Raw genomic sequence first — 14,234 nt, forward strand, 5'->3', positions numbered from 1 at the left:
CACCCTGCCAAATGCAGCAAATCTCATGTGTTTAGTGTCTCTTTCCTCTTCGGTTTGGGGTAGGTCTGAACTCGTCCTGCGATGTGCCCCTTGAAGAACAGCAAATATTCTGGGCCATTTTGCAGGTAGCACCCATAGAACAGAAGTGAGGAATTGTTGCTGACAGTGAATGACAAATGAATGTTAAAAAAAGGGGGAATGTAAATAAGATTTGTGAAATGATGCTTGTAGAGGCCACTTTGCTCATGCGGAAACCTTGGTGAACTACCACTTAGTCATTGTCAGGAAGGAACTTTTGATCTCCGAAGCTGTTTCTGTTCTTATTGTCTTTTTAGGCTCAGTGCTTCTGCTCTGGGCTCCTGAAGCCCATCTCTGTGTTACAACCCTGTGCTGGTTTCACTATTGTGGCTCCTCTCAAAGAAGCCTCGGGATTTTACTTTTGTGAAAGCGATGCACAAGCTTAGTCAGGCTCAGATTGCATTTTTGTTGTTGTTTAGTTGTGTCCGACTCTTCGTGACCCCATGGACCAGAGCACGCCAGGCTTTCCTGTCTTCCACTGCCTCCTGCAGTTTGGTCAAACTCATGTTGGTAGCTTTGAGAACACTATCCAACCATCTCATCCTCTGTCGTCCCCTTCTCCTTGTGCCCTCCATCTTTCCCAGCATCAGGGTCTTTTCCAGGGAGTCTTCTCTTCTCATGAGGTGGCCAAAGTATTGGAGCCTCAGCTTCAGGATCTGTCCTTCCAGTGAGCACTCAGGGCTAATTTCCTTCAGAATGGATAGGTTTGATCTTCTTGCAGTCCATGGGACTCTCAAGAGTCTCCTCCAGCACCATAATTCAAAAGCATCAATTATTTGGCGATCAGCCTTCTTTACGGTCCAGCTCTCACTTCCATACATCACTACTGTGCAGATTGCGTTTAGTTTGCATTAATTCAAAAAAAGAAGAGGGGGGGGGGGAGGAGAGATTAGAACCAGGAAATATATTGGCTTAATCTGAGTCGACCCTACCTATCCTACATTTGAAATACTCTTATTCCACTTTAGAATCATAGAATTGTAGCGTTGGAAGGAATCCCAAGACACATCTAGTCCAACCCACAGCAAAGCGGGAATAATAATTCCTCCAAAAAAATCCTGAAGCTTGTAAAAGATACTGAGTTTCTAAAGGACACTGAGAACCCATGATTCTTGGGGGACAGCCATAATGGTTAAAGGTAAAGGTAAAGGGACCCCTGACTGTTAGGTCCAGTCATGGCCGACTCTGGGGTTGCGGCACTCATCTTGCTTCATTGGCCGAGGGAGCTGGCCAGCAGGACTAAGCCGCTTCTGGCGAACCAGAGCAGCACACGGAGACGCCGTTTACCTTCCTGCCGAAGTGGTACCTATTTTTCTACTTGCACTTTGACATGCTTTCGACCTGCTAGGTTGGCAGGAGCAGGGACCGAGCAACGGGAGCTCACCCCATCGCGGGGATTCGAACCGCTGACCTTCTGATCGGCAAGCCCTAGGCTCTGTGGTTTAGACCAGGGTTAAAGGGTGCTTTAAATGATTGGTGTGGGTGTGGCTCCATATCAATTTGGATTTCTTCCCATTTGATCCCATCCATCCTTCCTTCCTCCAAACCGGGGCCTTGCTATCCATGCATCCACTCAAGATCTTTTGAACCTCTTTCATTCCCTCTCGCTCACTTTCCTTTCTGCCACTGTTTCTCTTGCCCATTTCCTGGGACGTTGCTACACTCTGTGTACTTTTCAGATTAATTTTACTGGATCCAGCTCTCGTACTTTGACTCAGATCCCTTAGAAAAGCAAAGTGAGCTTTCATGTTTGTTTTGTGTCTTTATGCCTGGGGATGGGGAGACAAGTGAACAAAGTACCGGTGACCCACGACACTCACTCAGAACTCCAAATGTGCCCATGGAGCCGAAAAGGTTGCCAGCTCCTCTTCTGCATAATCCCTGGCAACATAAATGCGAAGAAGACAAGCAGAAAACCGAACAATGAAGCATTCTGCTCGCTACAACTTTTGCTTGCTTTCCAGTGAGACTAAGAACAAAGCCCTTTGTCTGAATCTGACAGGAGTATCAAGATTTATTGATCTGAGAGAGAAATCTTTTTCAGAGATAATGTTTCACCTTGAGAAGTAATACAGTATAGCATTTCACCAACAGCAGAAACTGCTGCATATACTGTTACGTAAGTCCAGGATTATATCCATTTGAGCAAATTAGGCTGGCACATTAGTTAATGGGAAGCCAGACTAGCTCTTAAAAACAATGTTCACAGGGGTTGTTTATGTGATCAGGGACTATTTGGAGGTTGTTTAAATAAATTTATGACCTTCCAAGTTGGCTAATAATTTGTTATCCTGCTGTGATTTCCTTGTGTGGTTTTTTTTTTTTTTTTTGGAATTAGGTTTTCCAAATTACTTACCGTATATTTTGGGATAAAGCAACGAAAGCAGTGCAGCATCAGAGAATGGAACTTTGTTGGAGATAAAATATGATGCTATACCATAATAGTTTAGAGTCAACAATAAATGTGTTACATACAGGAGGCTCAATGTGTTTGCATCGTTTTTAATGCATTTAATCAACAGTAATCAAAACAATGTATATAAAACTTTTTTAGGATTAATACTTTGCCATCAATACTGTCCAACTTTATCGCACCCTTCTAAGCTTGGTCATTATTAACACCATTTTACATTTGATAAGAGAGGAAAGGCTGGACATGACATCTTTTTGGGTTAAGTTTAACTCTATTTCTGCTGGGTTACACTCGTTTTTTCAGTTGAAACCTTAATTATCTGTATAGATGTTTCATGTCTTCTAAATTTAGTGTGGGAGATACCATATGATAATTAAGCCAAAGGAATCTGCAGCATGTAATTATCTCATTGAGGGGTAATCAACATAAATAACTTCTGGGAAATGTTCAGGTGCAGATCTCCAACAGGTGGACCCAATAGTGCGAGGTTGAACCCCAGAAATTTGACTCTACGTGCTTTGTCATGTTGCATGAATGAGACAGTCAAAAGTAAAATCTTGCTTATTGTGGTTGGCCCTCAGTGCTTATTGTGGTTGGCCCTCAGTGCAGATGTATTAAGGTATGTAGGGCCTTATAATCCAACTGTATGCACATTTACTCGGAAGGAAGCCCCAAGTGTTTTATTGAGCCTTTGTCTCAAGTAAGTGTGTTTAGGATTATCACCTGAGCTAGTTACGGCTTTAGAGGTTAACACTAAGACTGTGACAAATGTTTGCCTGTTTCAGTTTTCAGGTTGAAAAGAGCGCTTTGGGAGGGTGGGGATATTTTTTTGACACCACCATTAATGCTAACTTTGTCCCCCAAAATGGTTCATTGCCCTTCCCCTACTCTCTGCATACAATTATTTGCTTCTTTCTATTTTATTTCTATTAGGACTTCATCCAGTCCCGGGATCTCACCCAATCACAGTCGTGGTTCGTATTATGAACATGATGATGTCCATGAAGCTAAGCAGCTAATCACACTGGGCTTGTGCTGATGTTGCAGGTAGGGAGATGCTTCCTGGACTAGTCATATGGGCAAACCTAGCCAACCAGGGTCAGGAAGGGCAGCAAAGATCTATTTAGCTGGAGGGCAGTGCTTCGTGAGCAGCCAGCCTCTCTCCTTTTCAGTGCTAATGAAAGCATTCCCCCAAATTGCCCTTTTGCCCAGCCATGCCCTTGCTAAAACCAACACCTTGAATTGCTGCCACTGCATTTTGGGAGAGCTGTAAAAAGGGTGGCCCTTTGGCTGGTTCATGACCTTAAGTTTATGAAGGCATATATATATGCAGGACCTAAAACTGTCCACTATTCCCACTAGCAACAGTCTGAATCGTAAAACCCAGGAAGACGGATTTCAAGTATGGTTTATTTGTGCTGTCTGTAACTTCAGTAGAGATCATGTCAAACCAGTGAAATATTCTCCTTATAGGTGCGAACAGGGCCACAACGCCATCATCCCTGTCACATTGACACAAGCTGTATGTTTAGGAACGCTTAATGAATTGCATTCTTCCCCCCTCCTTCCCTGACTGACACATCTTATTGTCACTTACCATTTCAGGAAGTCCCATAACCTTGGGCCCTCTACTTGAAATGTCACTGTCTTATGATTAATGAACATAATGTGGCAATTTCTGTTATGGAATATGTTCTGTGAGAGCTAGCCCTTACTCCCATAACAGTGGGACAAAAGTGCATCACTCAGTACGTATCTATGAACTGTATTATGACTGATTTTAGTTACCAGCCAGGATTCTTAAATGGCAGTGATTTTTGAAGATTAGCGTTTTAGGGTTGCCATCGTTGGTTTTACTAATACTGGATATCTGGGTGTGGCTCAGGATCAGACCCAGTGCAAACAAAAGCAGCTAGGTTGGGGCAGAGCCAAGGCAAAACCTTGTAGGTAAGGGAAACAGCCAGGGCAGGATTTGGGGTGTCAAGGTCAGAGAGCAGCATTTGGCAAGTATTTTCAGAAGCAGAACCTGGATTATCCTATTTCTACACATCCCGGTAATAATTAGATGACAGAAGATGGTTTCACAGATTAGACTAGCAAAATACTGGTTGGTTGACAATCCTTTTTTTTTTTTGCAAGTCATTTCCACGGGCTTTATTCCAAAACTGAAAAAGAATTACAAACATCAAATTCAAAATCCATATTCGTTTTGTAACATAAGCCTATTACATAGCTGACTAGATTAAAATATACCTAATTGCTATAGACTTCCCTTTTCTATATATAAATGCAATGCAATTAGAAATATTGCATTAGAAATTTTTATAAATTCCCCTCCACTCCCCTTCACCCATGTGTGACCTCAATATTTTTTTTTTACTTCTTCCATCTTGTTGTGTTGTTGTAGTTTAATAATTATTCAATTATTCAATTGATTCTTTTAATTCTTTTATTATTTCCTTGCTTACCCCTGCAAGTTTTACACATTATCTATTAATATTCCAGTTCCGGAACCATATTTTTGGTTGGTTGACAATCCTATGAGCATGTTGCTTTAGCAAGGATGATCCATACAGATCTCCTTGAATGGCTTGGTTTGATGGATCGGGACCTGCATTTGCAAAAGGGTGAGCACACCCACATCCATCACTCTCAGTAGTGACTGAAGTCTGGTTGATGACTATGTCTATAGCCTATATAAATTGGGCATTGCCAAAATTGACCATGTGCCTTAGGACGGGCGCTGTATCAGGACCTCTTCCAGCAGATGGTTTGTGCTGTCAGAGCTGGCTGCGCTGCCAATATATTTAGCTGAACCGTGTACGCTTGTGTGTGAGAGGATCTGTGGATCTTTTTCTTACTAAGTTATGGACTTCATTGCAGCAAACTGGTCACAACCGATGTTTGCATACATGACTTTGAAGGGGAATTAGGCAGCTACATGGAGAATAGGGCCACCATTGGCCATTGGGAGCACTAGAACCTCCAGATTCAGAGACATTACCAGTTGGTGCTCAGGAGGAGCATCAAGAGCTGACTATTGTCTTCTAACTTCTAGGTTAGATTACTGCAACGCATTATACATAGGGCTGCCTCTGAAAATGGTTCAGAAACTTCAGCTGGTGCAGAATTAGGCAGCCAGGTTGCTCATCGACGCAAGATGGTTTGAGCATGTAATGCCAATACATTAGTTTCCAGGCCCAATTCAGAGTGCTGGTTTTTACCTATAAAGCCTTAAATGGCTCAGGACTGCAATATCTCAAGGTCCGCCTCTCCTCATATGAACAGACCCTGACCTTACAATCATTATCTGAGATGCTTCCTCGTGTTCCTGCTCCGTGCAGGTAGCAACGTAAGAAGGGGCCTTTTCTCCAGTGGTTCCCCGTTTGTGGAATGCTTTCCCCAGAGAGGTCCGTCTGGTACCTTCATTGCATATGTTTAGGCACCAGGCAAAAAACATTCCCCTTCTTCCCAGGCATTTGGCTAATTAAAAAATCTTTAGCCTTTTAAACTGAGAGGGCATTGTTTTTGTTCAGTACTCTGTTAAGCAGTTTTGTATTTTTATATTGTAAACCACCCTGCGGTCCTTGGATGAGTATAGAAATTTAATAAACAAATGAAAAAGAAATAAATATCAAAATTCACGTGCTGCTTGTGGATTTCCCAGAGCCACCTTGGGTGGCCATGGTTAGAAGCAAATTAAACATAACTTTCAGTAGATCCAGCAGAGCTCTTCTAATGTCCTTACGATCAATGCCGTGATGTTTTGCCCATTTAAAACAAACACTTTCTTTTTTACACCAACGGTGCTCTGTGATTGATGAGTGGCTATTTAGCTTCCTAGTGAAGCATTGAAATCTAAATGTGTGCCAAGTAACCAGCACCCCCCCCCCCAATCTCCTGCTACTACTGAAAGAAGCAATTCTCACAGCATACAGACAATCTTGTTTTACAACGCAGGCCTGCTTGGCGTTAAATGGTTACGACCTTGAACAATTTTAATTGGGTTGTTTGGCGGTCAGTTCACATGGGAAGGAGGGGAATTCATGCAAAATTATTATGATGTTGTAGTAAAACCTCTTCATTAAGACTGTAAGCAACATTCCAATGTAACAATCACTTCTCCAGTTTTGATAAAAAAGACTCTTTCTGTACAAAGTTCCCACTGGTATTCCACAAGATTCTTCTTATGCCACAAATGTAAACAACACACAAAATTTGAAATTTGATTATAGTTTGGAGACTATCTGTTCCATTGACTTCTAGCTTGGATTTTGGAAGTTCTGTTCTTTCAAAAACATGGGGGGAAATGCACTTCATAGTCAGAATGATTATTCATTTTTTAGCGTAGCGGCACAATTCAGTGTGTATACTTATCACACTTAGTACCTGGCACAAAATAATGCGGTTTATTTTATTCAGCTCAGATCGGTGGCAGGGTCGAAGGGCCAATATTTATATATGTACCTGCAAGTGAATGAGTGAGCTCTCTCACGATGCCAACTTAACCATTGTGCTTCACGGACATTATGCAGTAAATCCAGCCCTGTTACCATATAAGGCCAATCGGAACACCAAATCCCTGCACACTGAATTTTTTTGAAGTGAATAAACATTGTTCCAACAGCTACTAGAGCACTAGAAAGATTGCTATGGGGGAAACCATGGGTATGCTCACATTTGTGGCTTGAAACATTGTGAGTTTGTTCCTCCAGTTGCATTTTCAAGTGGCTTTTTCCTGCCAAATTTCACACTGAAACGGGGTCAGGAAAGTCGTCTTGGGTTGCCATATGTCCTCATTTCCCCGGACACATCCTCTTTCTAAGGATTAAGGATTTATTTCCAGGCAGATTTTAAAAATTTGACAAAATGTCCAGGTTTTTGTTTTTTTTGTTTGGTTTTTTTGTTTACAGTAACAAATTCTAGTGCATTTTTTGTTTAAAGTAAACAAATTCTAGTGCATTAGACTCTAAGATAGATAGATCTAAGACAGATTAGATCTTAGATTAGATCTAAGGCACCCTGCTAAGCTAGTCTGCAGCAGAGAATCACAACAGTGCGGCATCTTAAACTAGCTACATGCTATAGAAATCCCTTCTCCTGTGGCTGAACTAAAAGGACGCTGACTCAGCTACAAGATCTTGGAGGAGGAGTCTGGGAGGACAAGAGTTAACACTGCCGCCCCCCGCAATGTGAACATGAGCCCAAATGCTTTCATGTGGCAAGGAAGGGAGCAATATGCATTTTTATTATTTTGCTGTTGAAAGTTAAGAGCATTGCTACTACCAATATATCACAGCTTCAATAGCCTACATATAGTAGGGGTATTTAAAATGAGCGTCATCACAGCGATCTGTAGTTAAAAGTAAAGTAAGGTCCATTAGGTCCAGTCGTGACCGACTCTGGGGTTGTGGCGCTCATCTCACTTTATTGGCCGAGGGAGCCGGCGTACAGCTTCTGGGTCATGTGGCCAGCATGACTAAGCCGCTTCTGGCAAACCAGAGCAGCACACGCAAACGCCGTTTACCTTCCCGCCGGAGTGGTACCTATTTATCTACTTGCACTTTGACGTGCTTTTGAACTGCTAGGTTGGCAGGAGCAGGGACCGAGCAATGGGAGCTCACCCATTCAAACCACTGACCTTCTGATCGGCAAGTCCTAGGCTCTGTGGTTTAACCCACAGCGCCACCCGCATCCCTCAGTAGCAAAAGTAGAAGTTGGCAAATGTGTCCTCTTTTTTGCTCTTCAAAATATGGCGACCCTAAATTGTCTTCACTTTATGATTTCCTTCCCTGGGATGAACTCCAGTTCTCTGCATGCCCCAAAGCTGCCTGAACTGTTGACCCCACAGTGTAACTGCGGCTTCTGTTTCAAATTTCCATGGAACCTGGTCTGATATCAAGTACATAGAAGAGGGGTATTTCTCTAAAAGCTACAGGACTTTAATACTCACCTGCCCCATTCAGTAGAAGGGTGATGAGCAGGGGCAGCAGCCCTGTGTGTGTCTATGTATTCAAAATGTTTTTACCAAGAAAAGCTGAAAAGATACAGGAGTATAGAGATGAAGGCCATCTTTCTAGAAGTGACTCATTTTTATAAACGAATGTAAGTCTGCAGGGTATTAGCCGGAGAGTTTTCAAAGCAAAGAAAAAGGTTGGTTTTGCAGATACCAAGACCTAAATATTAATCGAAACTTAGCTGCGATTCTGCTGACACACATAATGAAGTTTTCCAGCTGTCACTCACTTTTGCTCCTGACAGTTCTAATGAAATGCTACTGGCATAAAGGGTGCTCCTCAAGGGCCTGAAAAACTGAAACAGGTTCCTGGCCTTTAAAAAGAGATAAATTGCCAGCTATCTGCCCATTTTCTTCCCGTCTAGAAACTCAGAACGCTTTGTGCGTGCACTGGGCCAAGAAGCAAAAATTAGAGGCTTTGTAATCCAAGATGAGTTTGAGAAACCACACATGCCTACCTCAGTTTCTGTGCCTTCAAAAGTCCTTATGGAGGGCATCGGGAATAAACTTGACTGCGAGTGCGGTATTTAGGGCACAAGTCTAATTAAGGAAAGCCATTTTTGTTTCCTTTTTGAGAAGATGGAAATGTCACAGATAATAGCCATTAGTTAAACATTGGCAGCTGGTGGTAATAACACACCAGCCGCAAGGAAATATTGTCTGGGAAAAGGTTGCTCTGTAACCAAACTGCGCTAGGAGCAAAGCGTCGGCTGCCTTGAAACTCTTAGCAATGGGGTATAATCTCAAGCTTATAACATGAAGAAGGGCAGGTACACATATAAGCAGCTGTGACAATCAGTCCGGTCCTAGGATTTCACAGAACGAAGCAGCTGCTTTAGGAAGTGCTTTTGGATTTCATGATCAGATTGTTGGATGCTTAGTTTATTACTGTTGTGGTTTTACTACCAGGGAGTGGAGAAGAGGCATTTCGGGGGGTGGTTGAGGTGATGAGGTTGTCTTATGACTTTCTTCTTCTTTGGCAATCACTCGTAGCCGGGTAAGATTGTCTTCCATAAACCCAGTTTTAACAGTGGTTCTGTAAGTGACTGTGGAGGCCAATTCTGGATCCACACGTCCTTCCACAGTGGGGACATTGGTTTCCGGGCAGGAGTTGATCATGGTGAGGGTTTGCCAAGTGTGACTTCCTCTTAGCATGTTTCTCCTTTTCGCCCTGAGTTCGAGCGTCTTCAAAGCCCACAACACCTTTGGTAAAGGCTGTTCTCCAATTGGAGCGCTTGCAGGCCAGTGTTTTCCAGTTGTAGGTGTTTATACTACATTTTTAAAGATTTGCCTTGAGAGAGTCTTTCAACCTCTTTTGTTGACCACCAACATTACGCTTACCATTTTTAAGTTCAGAATAGAGTAGTTGCTTTGGAAGATGATCATCAGGCATCCGCACAACATGACCAGTCCAACGAAGTTGATGTTGAAGAATCATTGCTTCAACACTGATGGTCTTTGGTTCTTCCAGTACACTGGTACCCATGACTAAACTTGCAGTGGAGGCATCCTAGGGTGCTTCCAGACTGTCACTATTGTTGGGGTGGGATTTAATCACATACTGGCAAATTCAGGTTGTGCAGTTATAGATGATTGGGAGGCCTTGTGTCAACAAACCTGCTTCCCCAAAAGTACAGGGTGACATTTGCTCTGATGCAATGTCATCTAGCCTCCTGCTGCAAACAAATCGGAACGAAATCTCATTCAATAGCAACATCATCTAATTCTTTTGCAAGACTGATAAACAGATAATCGGGAAGCTCCCCTATTCAGCATTTAATACCTTTTAATGTTTGGTCTGACCAATAGCATCATCCCAGTAACTGTCATGGACTGGTTGGATGCAGAGGAGGGCTAAGAGGAACCAGCTGGGCAGCCCCAAGGGTAGAAGGGTCAGAGCCCATGGATTGGTGGTGGGACGATGGTGAGAGGGACAAGACTGGGAGGAGGACGTGTCAGAAGCTGAAGCGGTGGCAGGGTTTAATGAGCAGGAAGAGGCTGTGGCAGAGAGCAGCCCAGAACCAGAGGCAGAAGCAGAGGCTGGAGAAGAGGGAGGCCAAGAGGCAGAGATGAGTAAGGCTGGTGAAAAAGTAAAGGGATCTCCTGCTTCTACCGCAACAAGCTCCCCTCCCGCTAGTTTCCTAAGACCAGGAGAGACATGAAGTGGGAGCAGCAAAGGCAGGCACACCTGTGTAGTCTGATTCCTTGGGGAATACCCTGGAGAGGTGGAGACTTAGGCAGCTGAGGGAACCTTTAGTCTCTGCAACTGCCTTGTAAGGGGCAAGACGTTCTGAGAAAAGTTGCTGCCCTCATTAGGCCTGGCACCCCTGAGCAGGCCTTGTTTCTTCTCAGAAAGAGTTAACTCCACCTACTCTGGGTGACTTACTGTGGACTCGCTTCTGACAGCAGCAATCAATTAACCTAGATTGTTATAACCTGACTTGTAGCATCACATCTGTGGTATCTGACATCACCTACAGCTGCATTACACACTGCGATTGCTGTGGCAAGCCTCTATGCATCAAATATGTAAAGGCTGAAGTTAAAAACACAGAGAAATGCACTCCCCCCCCTCAACACTCTGGGCCAATCAGCTTTCCCAGACATGAGTACATGGGTGTTTAAAGATGTTCATACACAGCCTTTTACTAGTACACTTGACATGTTTGTTGTCGAAAAACACTGGGCTCTGCAAATGGCTGCAACAATGATTAGAAGCAAAATGAACGGTGCATTTGGAAGTTGAGCGTAGCTTCTCCATTCTCTACTGGAATATCTGGGCAGCACAGCCTCTCTTCTACAAAATGAAAAAGTTATTAATTTTTAAAGCGTATTAACATATAATGAAGTGCATACATAATTCAGCTCTGCTGTCCATGCCTCTTAGTAGTTATAAAGTACCTATTTAAATATACTCGGTTTTACATTTGGAGGTTGGAACACATTCCTGCAGATGTCACAGTTCTGTTTGTGTTGTTAAAGCTCGTGCAGAACTGGAAATATTGGTACATATAATGTGATTCCCAGGGTCCTGGTTCATTTGTTTATTCACTAAAAATAAACACAGAGGTTCTGGTTTTTACAACAACCTTCATACATGGAATGTAAGTTCTCCCACCTCTTCTAATGTGCCTGTCATTCCTGCTCAAAGGTAGTAAACATCTAAGGGTGTCCCGGGAGTCTATTTCCTAGAGCAGGGGAAACCAATCAGATGTGTTACAAATAGAGATATTGGAGAATTCCAACGGGAACAGAAACGGCTGTGGAAATTGCCAGAATTCCAATGATCATCCAAGGTGTGGAACACAAGCAAATACAGTCGTACCTTGGTTGCCGAACACCTTGGAACTTGTACGTTTTGGCTCCTGAACATTTGAAAAGCAGAAGTGAGTGTTTCAGTTTTTGAATGATTTTCTGAAGTCAAACGTCTGGCACAGCTTCAGTGACTTCCGGGAGTTGAATGGACTCCTGGAACGCATTCTGTTCGAGAAACAAGGTACGACTGTATGACTGGTATTCACTATCAGTTTTTATAATCCTTGAATGATACATAATTATGTTTTCTGCATTTTTTTGACATTTCCCTTTCGTTCAGATGCACTGAATTTAATGACGTATTTAGTTACCTCATTCATTACATAGGTTTTGGGTAAGAGTGGCTAGCGAGATGAATGATAAACATTTTAGTGGAAGCTGAACTGCAGCAGAACAGGAACAGCGCTGATTGAAAGGGACTCGGGAACGGCTGGAAATCACTGCCTCCTTACATTCCTAATTACAAGGCAACTGGCCAGATCATATGCATTATGAGGTTTGCCTGACCCATGTCATCATCTGTCCTTAGGGAATTCTAACTCACCAGACAACAATAGCTGCTCTTTGGTGGCAAAGGAGTGTGTGTTTGTCAGGGATTGGATAGCTCAGTCAGTAGAGCATGAGACTCTTAATCTCAGAGTCATGGGTTTGAGCCCCACACTGGACAAAAAGATTCCTGCATTATAGGGGGTTGGACTAGATGACCCTTGTGGTCCCTTCCAACTCTGCGATTCCTGTCACGGCTAAAAACTGGCCACTGTTTCTTTAATGCTAAAAGAGCTACGTCAGCATGAGTCAGCGGCCTACAATGACTCATGCAACCTTTCACCAAATTGTAGCTGTATATATAGAGTGGTCAATGTTAGTGTTTGGTGTGGGCTGGTTGGATGGTAGAAAGCCGGTTGCATTTAGTGTGTGTAAAAGCTGTCGGCCGTGGTTGGAGAAGCAGACTTTTTAAGAATAAAAGCAGCAATACTCTGCAAGAATACTCTTTCTCAAAGCCTCTTGTGTGCCAACTAAGGTCTGAGGACTAGGCAAAGGAACCTTTTCTTTTTCAAACACTGACAATTACAATGCTATTTTTCTAGCACGAATGCCTCCCTTGTTCTTCTATGATGGTAACAGTGCCTCCCTCAGAGGTGCCGGAACAGAGTTCCAGTGAGTTTTGGCTGAAAAAAGCCCTGTGTGATTCTATATTTTGGATCCAATAGGAAAGGATGGATCCATTAAAGTCCAGTCTGTATCATTTCTGCACGGAGACGGGACTAAGTCCACCCTGTCCTGTTTACACACAGATTTTTAGCAGAACATCTAAAATCAGCATGGAAACACATTTTTTAAAAAGCACTTGCGCTCTGAGGGCCTCTGCTCTTGTCAAATACATATGCCATGCTCTTCACCCCCTCCCTTGGGAATATTTCCTGAGCTGAAAGCTGGACCATAAAGAAGGCTGATCGCCGAAGAACTGATGCTTTTGAATTATGGACTCTTGAGAGTCCCACGGACTGCAAGAAGATCAAACCTATCCATTCTGAAGGAAATCAGCCCTGAGTGCTCACTGGAAGGACAGATCCTGAAGCTGAGGCTCCAATACTTTGGCCACCTCATGAGAAGAGAAGACTCCCTGGAAAAGACCCTGATGTTGGGAAAGATGGAGGGCACAAGGAGAAGGGGACGACAGAGGATGAGATGGTGGGACAGTGTTCTCGAAGCTACCAGCATGAGTTTGACCAAACTGCAGGAGGCAGTGGAAGACAGAAGTGCCTGGCGTGCTCTAGTCCATGGGGTCACAAAGAGTCAGACACAACTAAACGACTAAACTCAACAACAACAAATATCATGGAGCTTGCATGCAGATGTTGCATAAAACATCCTTGAATCTAGTTGATCCTCAGAGTCCCTTCCAACTCTATATTTCTACAGTTCTACGACCCCCCCACCCCATTTTAGCGGGAGCTGAGGCCTGCACATTTGCGTTCCATTTCTAACTGCATTCCAGAAGAAAGTTTCTCATGCCCAACTTGAGTGAGATGCTTGTGTAGTTTAGCCTCGTTTAGTACAGCTCCATTTGCATTATTTTGTAGCAATCATCATGATAAGGAAGGAAAATGGAAAATATAATACAGCACTGGCTTTTTTTTCTAATTGCTCTGCTCTAACATTTGTTTTGCCACGGGCTATTTCCAGCTGTACCGAAGTTCGGCAGCGCACTATCGCATTATCTAAATTTAGAATTCTGCTAAGATAACAGAGTGCTTAAGCACTTTTAATTGGACATATGTCTCCCTGTGTCTCCTTGTACTGATGGCACACTCTGAAATTTCCCTTTTCGCAAAGAATCAGAGGAGAGTGGTATGACCTGCCTTGCTGCTTTCAATTTAATGAACAACTTCTTTACAAAAAAAAAAGGGG

General features: G+C 43.2%; 1 long non-coding RNA gene across 2 annotated transcripts in view; it reads left to right on the forward strand.

The window, feature by feature from the left end:
- The first annotated feature begins 1,925 nt into the window (after positions 1-1,925).
- LOC310681684 overlaps positions 1,926-14,234 on the forward strand; it is a 75,243-nt gene continuing 62,934 nt past the window's right edge. For both annotated transcript variants that reach the window (XR_014513507.1, XR_014513508.1), the window contains exons 1-2: positions 1,926-2,197; positions 3,425-3,538. This is a non-coding gene — a long non-coding RNA (uncharacterized lncRNA). The remainder of the gene's footprint in view (positions 2,198-3,424; positions 3,539-14,234) is intronic.

This window comes from Podarcis tiliguerta (genome assembly GCF_965153285.1).
Source record: "Podarcis tiliguerta genome assembly, chromosome: 7".
Classification (NCBI taxonomy): domain Eukaryota; kingdom Metazoa; phylum Chordata; class Lepidosauria; order Squamata; family Lacertidae; genus Podarcis; species Podarcis tiliguerta.